The sequence below is a fragment of the Humulus lupulus genome, chromosome X (assembly GCF_963169125.1).
Source record: "Humulus lupulus chromosome X, drHumLupu1.1, whole genome shotgun sequence".
Classification (NCBI taxonomy): Eukaryota; Viridiplantae; Streptophyta; class Magnoliopsida; order Rosales; family Cannabaceae; genus Humulus; species Humulus lupulus.
Genome location: NC_084802.1, coordinates 30714059 through 30727229, shown reverse-complemented (window position 1 = coordinate 30727229; position 13171 = coordinate 30714059).

Here is a 13171-nt window from a genome sequence, read left to right as displayed (position 1 = left end):
ACAAGGGAAGACAGTGTTCTCTAAGATCGTCCTCCGGTCAGGTTATCACCAATTAAGGATTAAAGAGGAGGAAATACCAAAGACTGCTTTCCGCATGAAGTATGGACACTATGAATTCCTGATTATGTCCTTTAGATTAACCAACGCCCCTGCAGCTTTTATGGACATGATGAATAGGGTTTTCAAGGACGAATTGGACAAGTTCTTGATTGTGTTTATTGACGACATACTGGAGTACTCTCAGTCAGAGGTAGAGCATGAACAGCATTTACACCTGGTATTTGTAGCGGTTGAGAGAGCATAGGTTATATGCTAATTTCAGTAAGTGCGAGTTTTGGCTACTGCAAGTCACATTTCTAGGCCATATTGTTAGTAAGGAGGGTATTTTGGTTGACCTAAGTAAGATTGAGACAGTGAGGGATTGGCCTAGACCAAGCAGTGTCCCGAAAGTTAGGATCTTTTTGGGATTAACGGGATATTATAGGTAGTTCGTTGAGGGGTTCTTTAGGATAGCCACACTGTTGACTGAATTGACGAGAAAGAAGACTAAGTATGTGTGGATAGACAGGTGTAAGAATAGTTTCAAGGAATTGAAGCGGTGACTGATCATCGCCCCAGTATTGAGTCTGCCGTCAGACAACGAGAAGTTTGTGGTTTATTGTGATGCTTCCAGACATGGTTTAGGGTGTGTGCTGATGCAAGCCTAAAAGGTGATAGCCTATGCATCAAGACAGCTAAAGGAGTATGAGCAGAGATATCCCATGCATGATCTGGAGTTGGCAGCAGTGGTATTTGCACTTAAGGTTTGGAGACATTATTTATATGGTGAGAAGTGTGAAATATACATCGACCATAAGAGTTTGAAGTACTTCTTTACTCAGAAGGATCTGAATATGCGCCAGAGACGGTGGCTAGAATTGGTAAAGGATTATGATTGTGATATCATATACCATCCTGGGAAGGCTAATGTAGTGGATGATGCATTGAGTCGGAAGGGCTCGAGACAATTGTTCAGTTCAAGGCAGATATCTGATAAGTTAGCTGAGGAGATGACTAGAGTGGGTATAGAGTTGGTGGTTGGTCAGTTAGCCAACATCACTCTTCAGTCTAGACTCCTTGAGAGGATCAAGGAAGCGCAGGGGGAAGATCCCCAATTGAGAGGGCGCAGAGAGAGTGTCTTATTTGGAGCGGCTAAGGACTTCTCTATGTCGAAGATGGGACTACTGAAGTACAAGGGTCGGATCTGTGTTCTGATGGATTTTGATATCCAGTGAGAGATCTTGGATGAATCACATACCACTCCATATTCTTTACTTCCAGGTACGACAAAGATGTACCAAGATTTAAGAACCTTGTATTGGTGGTCGGAAATGAAGAGGGACGTGGTGGACTATGTGGCTAAGTGCTTAACTTGTCAGCAGGTAAAGGCTGAACATCAGAGGCCAGCAGGGTTATTGCAGCCTCTAGGGATTCCAGAGTAGAAGTGGGAGGATATCACCATGGACTTTGGGGTTGGTTTGCCGAAGACTGTGGGACAACATGATTCAGTGTGGGTGATTGTGGATAGGTATACCAAGTCCACCCACTTTTTTCCTGTTAGGATGACTTATACTGTGGAGAAGTATGCTAAATTGTATGTGAAGGAAATTGTTCGACTCCATGGGGCTCCGAGGTCGATAGTATCTGACAGGGACCCCACCTTCACCTCCAATTTTTGGGAGAGCTTGCAAAAGGCTATGGGCACGCAGTTGTAGTTTGGTACCACTTATCATCCTCAGACGGATGGACAGTCTGAGAAGACGATGCAGATACTGGAGGATATGCTATGAGCTTGTGTGTTGGATTTTGGGGGATCTTGGAGTAAGTATCTCCCTTTGATTGAGTTTTCATGCAACAACATTTATCAGGCGACTATCGGAGTGGCTACGTATGAGATGTTATATGGGAGGAAGTGCAGATCACCTATCCATTGGGATGAGACGGGTGAGAGGAGATACTTGGGTCCTGAGTTGGTTCAGAGGACCAATGAGGCAATTTAAAAGATTAGAGCTCGAATGCTCGCCTCCCAGAGTCGCCAGAAGAGTTACTCTGACCTGAAATGTAGGAGCATAGAGTTTCAAGTCGGTGACCATGTGTTCCTTAGAGTTTCTTCCTCGAGAGGAGTGAAACGGTTTGGTGTTCGGGGCAAGCTGAGCCCTAGGTTTATTGGCCCCTTTGAGATTTTGGAATGGGTTGGAGAGGTAGCTTACAGATTGGCGATGCCTCCAGATCTATTAGAGGTTCATGATGTTTTTCACGTGTCCATGCCCCGAAAGTATGTAGCAGATTCTACGCATGTACTGAGTTATGAGAACTTGGAGCTGGACCAGGATTTATCATATGAGGAGAAGCCGGTTCATATTCTCGACCGGAAGGATAAAGTCTTGCGGAGCAAGACCATCGCCATGGTGAAAGTGTTGTGGAGGAATAGCAAGGTTGAGGAGGCGACATGGGAACTTGAGTCAGATATGAGGGAGCGGTATCCCGAGTTATTTAGGTAATTTCGAGGACAAAATTTTTGTAAGGAGGGGATAGTTGTAGCGTCCCAAATTTGCTAATAAGGCTTAGGGCCTTAACTAGCATGACTGGAGGGAAATAAGTGATTTATTATATTAATATGTGAATTTAATGAGCATGTGAATAGAAATGCATGTTTAGGTGAATTAAATATGCATGTGGGCCCCATTTGGTTATTAGGGGCATGTTTGTAATTTTAGCCCGCTGTGGGACATAAATGCAATATTTGTGAATATTGTGATCTTTACCACGTGTGAGTAGTGATATATTTGTGATGCACGATCTGAGACAGTCCTAGGGAGTGGTTTAGCTAGGAAGTCACAACGGGACCCGATACCCGACTCGGGGCGAGTCAAGGGGTATTTCGGGTATTAGACATTTTACTCGATTATCGGGTTATGAAACTAAATATTTGGAGATATATTTGAAGTTAGAACGTTTAGGAGGGAATATCGAGGAAATTTACCATTTTTCCCTCGAGGACGTTTTTAGTGCCCTGAGCCTTGGAGGTAACTTAAGTGGCTTAGGCTAAGTAAGACAAAGCAGAGAAACACTTAGAATTTTTCCAAATTGACCCTATCTCCCTATCACTCGGTTTCTATCTCTTTGGGAGCTTGAAGGCTGAAGAAAGTTCTAGGGGAATTAAGTTAGGAATTCAGAAATCTAAGGCTTGGATTGTGAGAGGAGTAAGCTTGGGAAGTTGAAGAGCAAGTGTGGCCTGAATTCATCCTTGAGGTAAGAAGCCTAGCATTAAATTATCTGAGTTTATGCTAAGTTTTGTTAGAATTGTAAGTTCATGCATGTAAGTTGAATGGTGGATCACTCTTGGTTATTTAGGTGAGTTTTGGGATTAGTTTTTTGTAGGTTTTGCTGCTGGGACCATTCTAGAACTACTGTGATAATTTAATTGAGTTGTGGGTTAAATTGGCTGGGTTTTGGTTGTTAAATTGGGGATTTTCTGGGTTCGAAGGGGGTCGGGCCGCGACTCTATTCTTGGTGATTCGCGACCCTGTAGAATAGAGGGGAGGCAAAAATGAAGGGTGGGCTGCGGCGCCCCTTTGGTTGGGCCGTGGCGCGTGTCTACAAAAAGGGAGGCTGAGCCTCTAGTTGAGGCGGGCCGCGGCACAAGGCCTTGGGGCCGCGACTCTTAAGGGGTGTTTGGACCTCGAGAAGGTTTTAGGCTTGGGAATCCAAAAGTTAAGGCTCGGGATGGATTTTATCACCCAGATTGATAGAATTCAAGGTTCCGGGGATTAGAATTTCATTCCAAAGTTATTTAATGGATTAGAACTTGATGGATAGATGTTTTTGATATGTTGTGACTAGGTTTTCAGCGAGGCTCAGACTAGGGACTGTGCTCAGGATATCGGTGCTCAGAAAGTTTGGGACACAAGTAAGAAAACTATTGTACCTGTATAGCAGGGCGTGGCCCTATAGTTTGTATTGCAAGGCATGGCCCTATGTGATTGTGTTGCAGGACGTAGCCCTATTGTTTATGTTTGTATATGTTTAAGTATTTGTTGATTATATGATATGTATTTCATATCTGTGAATGAATGACAAGGGCCGGGAACGACGAAGGCCAAGAACGGCAGGAAGCCGAGTATGGCAAGGGGTCGGGAACGGCGTTAAGCACGTGGAGTGCGAGGCCGAGTACGGCAAGGGCCGGGAGCGGCGTTAAGCACGCAGAGTACAAGTCGCTAGGGTGATACCCTTCTCGGATGCCTGAGTCATCCTCACGTTGTAGACCGCGAACCCAAGGCCTGGTAAAGCGCCTGGGACAACATGGTCGCTATGTGTTTAGGTTTCTGGCTGCCTTGTTATATGCTGATTGATAGCTATGCATATGTTAATTGTTTGCGTTGAGTTTTCTTGCTTGGATTTGGCTCACAAGTGCTCTATGGTGCAGGTAAGGGCAAGGGAAAGGTCTACCAACCATGAGTATGGAGAGCATGAAGTGGCGTGTACATGTTCGGCCTGCCTGGCGGTCACGACCAGGGGTATTTTTGGGAGATGTTATGTCTTGACCCAAATTTTGTCGTTTACTCGACTTTAATCATATTTTGAGTTGTAAATATTTCTAAACAGTATTTTGGGATCCCAAATGTATAACGCTTTATAATTTCAATAAATGGTTACATTTCGAAAATTACATGACCTTTATTACTGTTTAGCCGCACTTTTAACCTAAAACCTCGATTAGCGAGTTAATTGCACGTTTAAAACTCACTTAGTAACGTCTCTAAGGAAGTAGGGTGTTACAGTTTCCCATATAGACCCCGAAACATTTGGTCTCCTCCCAAGATAACTTCAATTGAGCCGCCAATGATTCTTGTATAAAATTATTGTTGCTACCTGTATCAATGAGGACCTCCAAGGATTCAATACCATGTTTCGCCATAATACGAAAGATTCGAGGATTCATCGAATTTGAAAGCGAGTTTAGACTCACTTTGTCTTCAGCCGCCTCTACAGGTTTGTGCTCTTCAGTGTCTGTACTTGGTTCACATTCATCCTCATCTTGGCCACACAAAATTAGCATTCTATTTTTACATTTATGGCCAAAGTTAAATTTCTCATCACAAGTAAAACAAAGTCCCTTATCCCTACGATCTTGCAGTTCAATATGAGAGAGTCTCTTGATTGGCAATGTTGGGTTACCTGTACGAGACATAGGTTGCAACCCAGCTGAACCAATTGCAGTAGTTCCTGACTTGGGGGTAGCACTGTGAGTTGAAGAATTTCCTTGAACCAGAGTAGAAGTTCGAGTAGACCACCCTGTCCGAGTACTTCTGTGCATTGATGATTGACGAAATCGTCATTGCTGTCCTCAAATAGTTGTGCCTTAGCCATAACGTCTGCCAAGTCCACTGGTTTTGCCATAAGAAGCTCTCGTCTAATCTCCAACTTCAGACCCCAAATAAAGAACTTCAAGAACATGGATTTGGCCACCCCAGTTATCCGAGGCATGATTGATTCGAATTCAGCTTGATACTGAGAAACTCTTCCCGTTTGAGTCAGCTTAGAAATCCTTCCCAAAGGATCGTCATATATGGACGTACCAAACTGTTGTGTCAGAGCCTTAAGAAACGACTCCCAATCAGTAGTCGCACCACTCTTCTCCATCTATTGGAACCATGTTGAAGGAGCACCAGCCAAGTGGAAAGCTATTACTGACAACAGCATTGCATATTCCACCCTGTGCAAGTCAAAAAACTTATTAATCTTGTAAATTAATCTTCTACACTCAAACCATCAAATCGCGGAACCTTGACCCTGAGTGTTTTGAGGATTGAATTCAGTTCCCAGCAATCCAGTGCAGCCTCTGATCGCCTTCGCGTTGAACGACCCCCCTCCTGAGCTATACTTCCTTCCTCGTCCAAATCGATCATTGGCGGAGGCGGCATATGAGCCATGCGTTCCTCTGTCCTCACAACATGTTGGTCCAGTAACGCCAAAAACTTCTCAAATTGCTTCTCCAATTGAGCGTCTGGGTACTGCTTGAAACTGAGCTCCATGGATTGAAGCATTGCAGCAATGTCTTTATTCTTCATGGGTAGTAGAAGCAATGAAAGCACCAGTAATACACAAGTTGCATTCTTCGAGTCAGTGTCGAACTCCCTCAGCCAATTCAGCTTTTCATTCCAGATATTTTTCTTGGTTTCAATTACACTGGCTACTTACACTCAAACCAGAGAAAGAGAAAAAAACAAATAATAATTCTAACAGAAAAGAAATCCCTTGCTGCCTCTCTCAATGCCCCTCATTCTAACAAACACCTTAAGCCAGCTGAGTCTCATGCGCAATCTCTTCTCACGTGCAGGACGTCCGTCTCCATGGCAACCATGTTCTGTTTCTCCTTTGTTGGTGTGGTGCCCTTTGGTAGCTTTTTATGGGCTTCAACTGCTTGAGTTGAGTGGTCAATGCAATCCTGGACTCTGTTCTGTATTACTTCAGGATCCAAGGATATTGGGTCGCTGTCTTGGGTTGGTCCAGTGTTAGTAACATTACCACTTTGTAGGACATGGGCATTTGTTTCTTCCTATTGTTTTATATATATATTTATATCTATAGATATTTCTAATTAATATATTATTTAGAGCTGTTATACCCACATTTTCATCTCTAAAAAATCCACGCCAAGTCGAGTTGGTCAGAATAAAAATGTGAATCGGACCGTGTTGGATCATATAGAGGAGGGTGAGCCAACACGACTTATTTTACAAATTTGAACTCATAGTCAGGTCCAAATTTAAACATAGTTAATTATTACTAAAAACAATAAGATTGGGGATTTAAACTCAAAAATCCCTCTCAAATATATAGTTAAGAGACTAATCACTAAGGTAGATGCACTTTTTTTGTTTCAATTATAGTTTTAGTTATTTTTAAACATTTCTCAATAATACTTTGCACACATTTATATTAAAGAATATTTATATGATTATCAATTATTAAAATTTGAATAACTATTAATAAATATTTAAATTTGCAACTGCCAAACCTTAAAACAAATTAATATAGTTTTAATTTTATATTTTATAATTCCTTTAATTGCATGACTATAAATACGTACTCAAAATTACATTAGACTTGCTGAAAAAAAAAATTATATTAGACTTTCATTGTCATTTTAATTAAAATATAATTCTTCATTATTATTATTATTGTCAAATTATTGGACTTAATTCAAGTTTTTATATTATACCATTCTATTGGGCTTAAATCATTCGTGCTTATGTATGGTGCTCTCAAGCTTTCTGTGTTATGTCATGTCTGGCTTAGACATATATTTTTTGTGTTAAATAATATAAAATTCAGAAACCTATAAATTATGGCAGCAAAACGCTCCTTATTTTTACATTTTCCGATACGTAACCCTCATTCTTTTTTTTTATAATGAAACATCTCATTCTATTTTTCCGTTAGCAAATTTAATGTCAATATTTGTTGTGGCTGTTAACTGCCAACGGTAGCCACCTAGCAAATTAATTTAAAATAATATATTATTTTAATTTAAAAATAGATTAATTAATATTAAAAATAATTACTTAAAAATACATTAAAATACTAAATCCTAATTCTTTTTATTTTCTTCCCTGTTTCTTCTTCTTCTTCTTGAAGCCCCAGCTGAATACACATTCCCTCTTTCTTTTTGTCATCTACTCTCTATCTCCCTCTTCGCATCTCGACTTGAACGGCAACAGCCTCCAAACCCCTTCCATCTTCAACTTCGACGAAGGCTACAGACTGCAACTAGTTCGCCTCGTCTCCGATCAGATCCGATCTTCGACAGAACCAGAAGCTTTTCACTGATGGTCTCTGTCTGCAGGTAGTCGTCGGAGTAGTTGGGAAACTCTTGCTTTCAGTTGCTTCAGATCTGGTTTCGCTCGCGAAGCCATCCCTGGTTGAAGTGTGCAGCTGCTCTTCGTTGTTACCCCAGTTTTTGTCGTGTTTCAGGTGGAAGAAATCATCTTGGTGGGAAGTGAGTTTGAGTTTGAGTTTGAGATTGGATTTTGTTGCTGCCCCTGTTCTTATCGCATCTCAGATGGAAGACACCATATTCACCTATTGATTTACAGGGTTTGAATTCGGGGTTGAGTTTGCCTCAGATCTGGTTGAGTTTGCTTCAGGTGGAAGACACCATTCAGATCTGGTTTTACTGGGTCGAGAAGGAAGAATGAATAAATCGATAGAAGAAGGGAATCGATAGAATTCGATCTTGATTTTTTTTCTTTAGTTTTTCTAAGTTTTCAAACTTGTATTGAAAACAATCGATCCTTTTTTTTAGTTTCCTAAATAAATGTTTTTTTAATTTTGGATTTAAATAAACTTTTAATAAGAAATAAATTAAATTTAAAATGATTTTTTTTGCTTTTAATTAATTTAGTTATTTTTTAATTTAAAATAACTAGTGAACGAATAAGAGATCACGCGCATGAGTTAATGCATATTCACAATAGTAGATAACGGAAAAAATAAACAGGGATCTTAAATTTGCTAACGGCATAATAGATTGGGAGATTTTGTTTTTTAAAAAAATAGAAGGTTAAGTATAGAAAAAAGTAAAAATAAGGGGTTTCTGCCCATTCCTCTATAACTAAATAAAAAGTTGAGCATATACTTTATGCTTTTTTTCTTTCTTTGGTCTTCTTTCTAATGCAAATTAAGATAACCTTTCAAAAATTAAGTGTGAAAGAGCTCATTTAAGAAAAAAGAAGTGTAAAATTATTAAAAAAAGTAAAAGAAAAAAAAATTATATTTATATATAGCCTATAATTTATTGTATATATTTGAATAAATTATTTAAACATAAAAACGTACAACGGACTTGAAAAGTCCCAGCCAATAATGTAATGCATGTCTGGTATATGTGCACATTTCATTGAATAAAAAAATCTTTAAAAAATATTAGGCACGTTTTGGACTAGCCAGGGGACTTTGGTCACAAGTCGTTCAAACCACCCTTGATTAACTTAATTAAGGCACTGCTTCAAACTTATGTATTTTTATATATATTACCTGTTGGGGAATCAAATTTGGATTGGACTATATTTTGATAGGGTACGTATGTTACATGTTTATAAGGCTAGATGCTACATAATTATATGACTTAGAAATTTTGAATTATTATTGATTAGACTTTGTTCACGTTGAGAGGTGATAGCAATGCCAATTTTACTTGAAATCCATTCATTCGAGTTTATTCTATCTTGAATATTGAAGGATATGGTGCATTGAATTTGAGTTTCGGGTAGAATCAATTTCGGAGTTTGGATTTATTTGTTTATTGACATAAAGATTATTACAAATTCATTTCATGTTTTCATATTGGTATTGGTTTTAATTATATTAATGATTATAAATGATATTTGATGAATAATATTGTTAGTTTGTCTAAGTTATGTATATATGTAAGTGATATTTTTTTCATGCATTGTTTTTCATGATAGAACACTGAAAGTGCAGTAGCACATGATTTCTATTTCAGCACATGACTTGCTTAGCTGACTATTTTATTTTGGGCCCTAGCATATATATTTGTTTTGTCTGTGTTTCCCTTACATTTTTTAGCAGCTAAAAAATGTCTTCTCCAAGAAACATTCTCTGAAAAAGGTCTGAAGCATTTGATGCTTTATTGTTCATTGTCCATGGCGGTTTGGTGATTTCTCACCATTCATCTTACATTTTCTGGTGTGAAGCTTGAAGGGATTTCAAGCTATGTCTCAAGGGGAGCTTGATGAGTAGCTGGAGGGAGTCAAACATCGTACAAAACCAGTGGGAGGCTGGTTACTTGAAGACTTTCACAAAATAGGGAGTTGTTTGTTGTTTGTAAACCAAATTAGAAGGGAATTTTAATTTGTGTTTCAACTATTTGTATTTGTAAAAACTCTGAATATTTTAGTGGATTTGCTACACCTCTGGACTAGGTCCCATGCAGTAGATTGTGAGAAATCATGGTTGAACCATGTAAAAATGATTGTGTCATTTTTATTATTCTTACACTTAGTCTTGATTCAAATCTGATTTTAATTTGATAAATTGAATGGGTAATTGACTAGGCAATTGAGTAGCAGTAGTTAACCAACTTTCAATTGGTATTAGAGCTTGTGTATTAATCATTGCTTGTCTTTAGTTAGTTTATTTGCTTCTACTCTAGTTATCGTGTGGGTTGGTACCTTAGGAGCTGAGTGTGTGTGTTGTTTTTGCATTTTCTTGTTGTTTTTTGCTGCTATGTTTGTATTAATGGATTGCTTCAAAGAACGCAGGTCTACTACTAGACCCCCTATGCTTGATGGAACCAACTATGCTTGTTGGAATGCTCAGATGAGAGCTTTTCTCAAAGCTATGGATGAACTTGTTTGGAGTGTCGTGGTTGACGGCTGGACTCCACCTACCATCAAGGATGGTGAGGACACTAAACAAAAGCCTGCGACAGAATGGACTACGACTAGGATTGAAAAGGCTAATTGGAACTCTAAAGGAGTTTATGCTATCTTTAATACAGATTTTGTGAGTCAAATAAAGGCTATAACAAATTGTGAAATAGCCAAGGATGCATGGGATAAGTTGCAAACTAAAAATGAAGAAACAAAAAATGTCAAAAAATCTAGATTGAGATCTCTCACTATTGAATTTGAAAATTTAACTATGAGAGATGATGAATCTATCACTAAGTTTCATGCTAGATTATGTGATATTACTACTGAATCTTTTGCTCTAGGTGAAACTTATTCGAACTCCAAACTTGTAAGGAAGGTGCTCGGAGCTCTCCCTAGGAAGTTCAAGTCAAAAGTTACTTTCATTGAGGAATGTCATGATGTTGATACCCTTGATTTGGATGAGTTGATTGGATCATTGCAGAACTATGAACTCACTATGAAAAGGTGGTCCAAAGAAAAGAAAGAAAAAAAGGTTTCTAGTGGAGTTGCCTTATCTCACAAAGTTGTCGAAAATCTTTTTGTGGGAGATTCTCTTGAGAATTTAGATGAGGAGAAGGTTGCAATGCTCACAAAAAATTATGCTAAGTTTCTGAGGAACAATATGAAAAAAGGCAGCAATGATTACAGAGGAGAAAACTCAAGAAAACCACCCAATTTTCCTCGAAATACTACTCATATGGGAGAAAAGTGAAATCCAAAGGGTATTCAACGCCATGAGTGTGAAGGCTTCGGGCATATACAGGATGAGTGTGCAAACACTTTGAAGAAAAAGGGGAGAGCTCTAGCAGCAACCTAGAGTGACAGTGAAGAGGATCAAAAAGATGCATAAGAGGATAGTTCAGATTTGGAAGAAAACTTCGTTGCTTTCACCGTTAAGACATCAGAAACACCATGTTCAGACACTGACTCGGGTGGAGTGTGTAGTGATGAGGATGACTTGGACCAGAAAACTGCCTATGAACAAATATATAATCAGTGGGTTAGCATGATAAAGAAGGCTAAAAGTCTAGAGGTTAAAGTGAGAGAACTCGAATAAGAAAGGAGAAACTTGTTAGGAAAAGTTGATTTTCTCACCTTGGACATTGAAGAGAAGAGGGTTGCTCTAGAAGAAATGCAAGAGAAGCTGAACTATGCTAACAAAACCATTGAGGCATACACTGCTGGTCAAGATTTATTTGACAACATGATGAGAATTGGTCTGTTTGCTAGAGATAAACATGGGGTTCGTTTCAATCAACCATTGGCTATCAAAAAGAATGATCTTCCAAGTTCATCTCAAGAAGTACCTCCCATTCGCCCTTCACATCTTGCTACTCCTACAAAACCTCCAGCCATAGCAAAATTTATTCCTATATGCCATTTCTGTGGAAAAAAGGGTTATATTTTTCCAAGATGTTACAAGTTGAATTTCTACTTGGCTCATCTTATAAACATCTCTAAAGATAAGCCTCAAGTCTCTCTTGTTGGAACAAAACAATGGAGACCGAAGAATGCTCATACTAAGGCTCTTGTGGTTCATACTTCTCTACTGGCTTGTAACAGTGACCATAGGTATTTTGACAACGGGTATTCTCGCCACATGACTGGAATCAAGCTTCTTCTCACTAATCTTTTGTCTTATGTTGAGGGATATGTCACCTTTGGTGATGGGAGCAAAGGACGGATCAAGAAGAGGGAAGTTGCATTTTCATGGTTTACCTCCTCTAGAAAATGTTCTCTATGTTGAAGGTTTAAAGGCTAACTTGATAAGTGTTAGTCAAATTTGTACTGAAGGGTGCACGGTTCTTTTCTCCAAGATTAATTGCACTGTTGTTTCAAATCTGGAATCCATGTCTTAATAGGGATGAGATCTAATGGCAATTTTTATCTATTGAGCACTAACTTAGTGTGCAATGCAACAAAGACGGATGAAACTAAACTATGGCACTACAAGTTAGGTCATCTAAATTATAGAGATCTCAGTAAACTTGTGAAATTAAAAGTAGTTAGAGGTGTTCCAAACTTGGCTCCATTGATATACAAAGTGTGTGGTCCTTGTCAACTTGGCAAACAAGTCAAAAGTAGTCATCCTCCTTTGAAGTTTCTAGTTACTTCCCAAGCTTTAGAGCTGTTTCATGTTGATTTGATGGGTCATATGCAAACAAAAAGTCTGAGTGGAAAAAGATATGTTATGGTGTGCTTCGATGATTACACTAGATTCTCCTGGGTTAGATTTCTTAGAGAAAAATCTGACTCTTTTGAGAATTTCAAGGGATTGTGTCTCTCTTTGCAAGCTGAAAAAGGTGAAAATGTTAAGAAAGTAATTCGTCTTAGAAGTGACCATGGCAAGGAATTTGAGAACATCTTTGATGATTTTTGCAACCAAGAAGGGATAGCTCATGAGTTCTCAGCACCTAAAACTCCTTAGGAAAATGGGGTTGTGGAAAGGAAAAATCAAACTATTCAAGAGATGGCTCGTGTTATGTTAAATGCCAAGAAATTATCTAAGAGACTTTGGGCTGAAGCGGTGAATAATGCTTGCTACATTAGCAATAGAGTCCATTTTTGTCCTGGTACTAAAGAAACCTCTTATGAGCTGTGGAAAGGCAGAACACCAAATTTTGCTTATCTTCATGTGTTTGGTTACAAGTACTACATTCTCAATGATAGAGAAAATCTTGGTCAGTTTTACG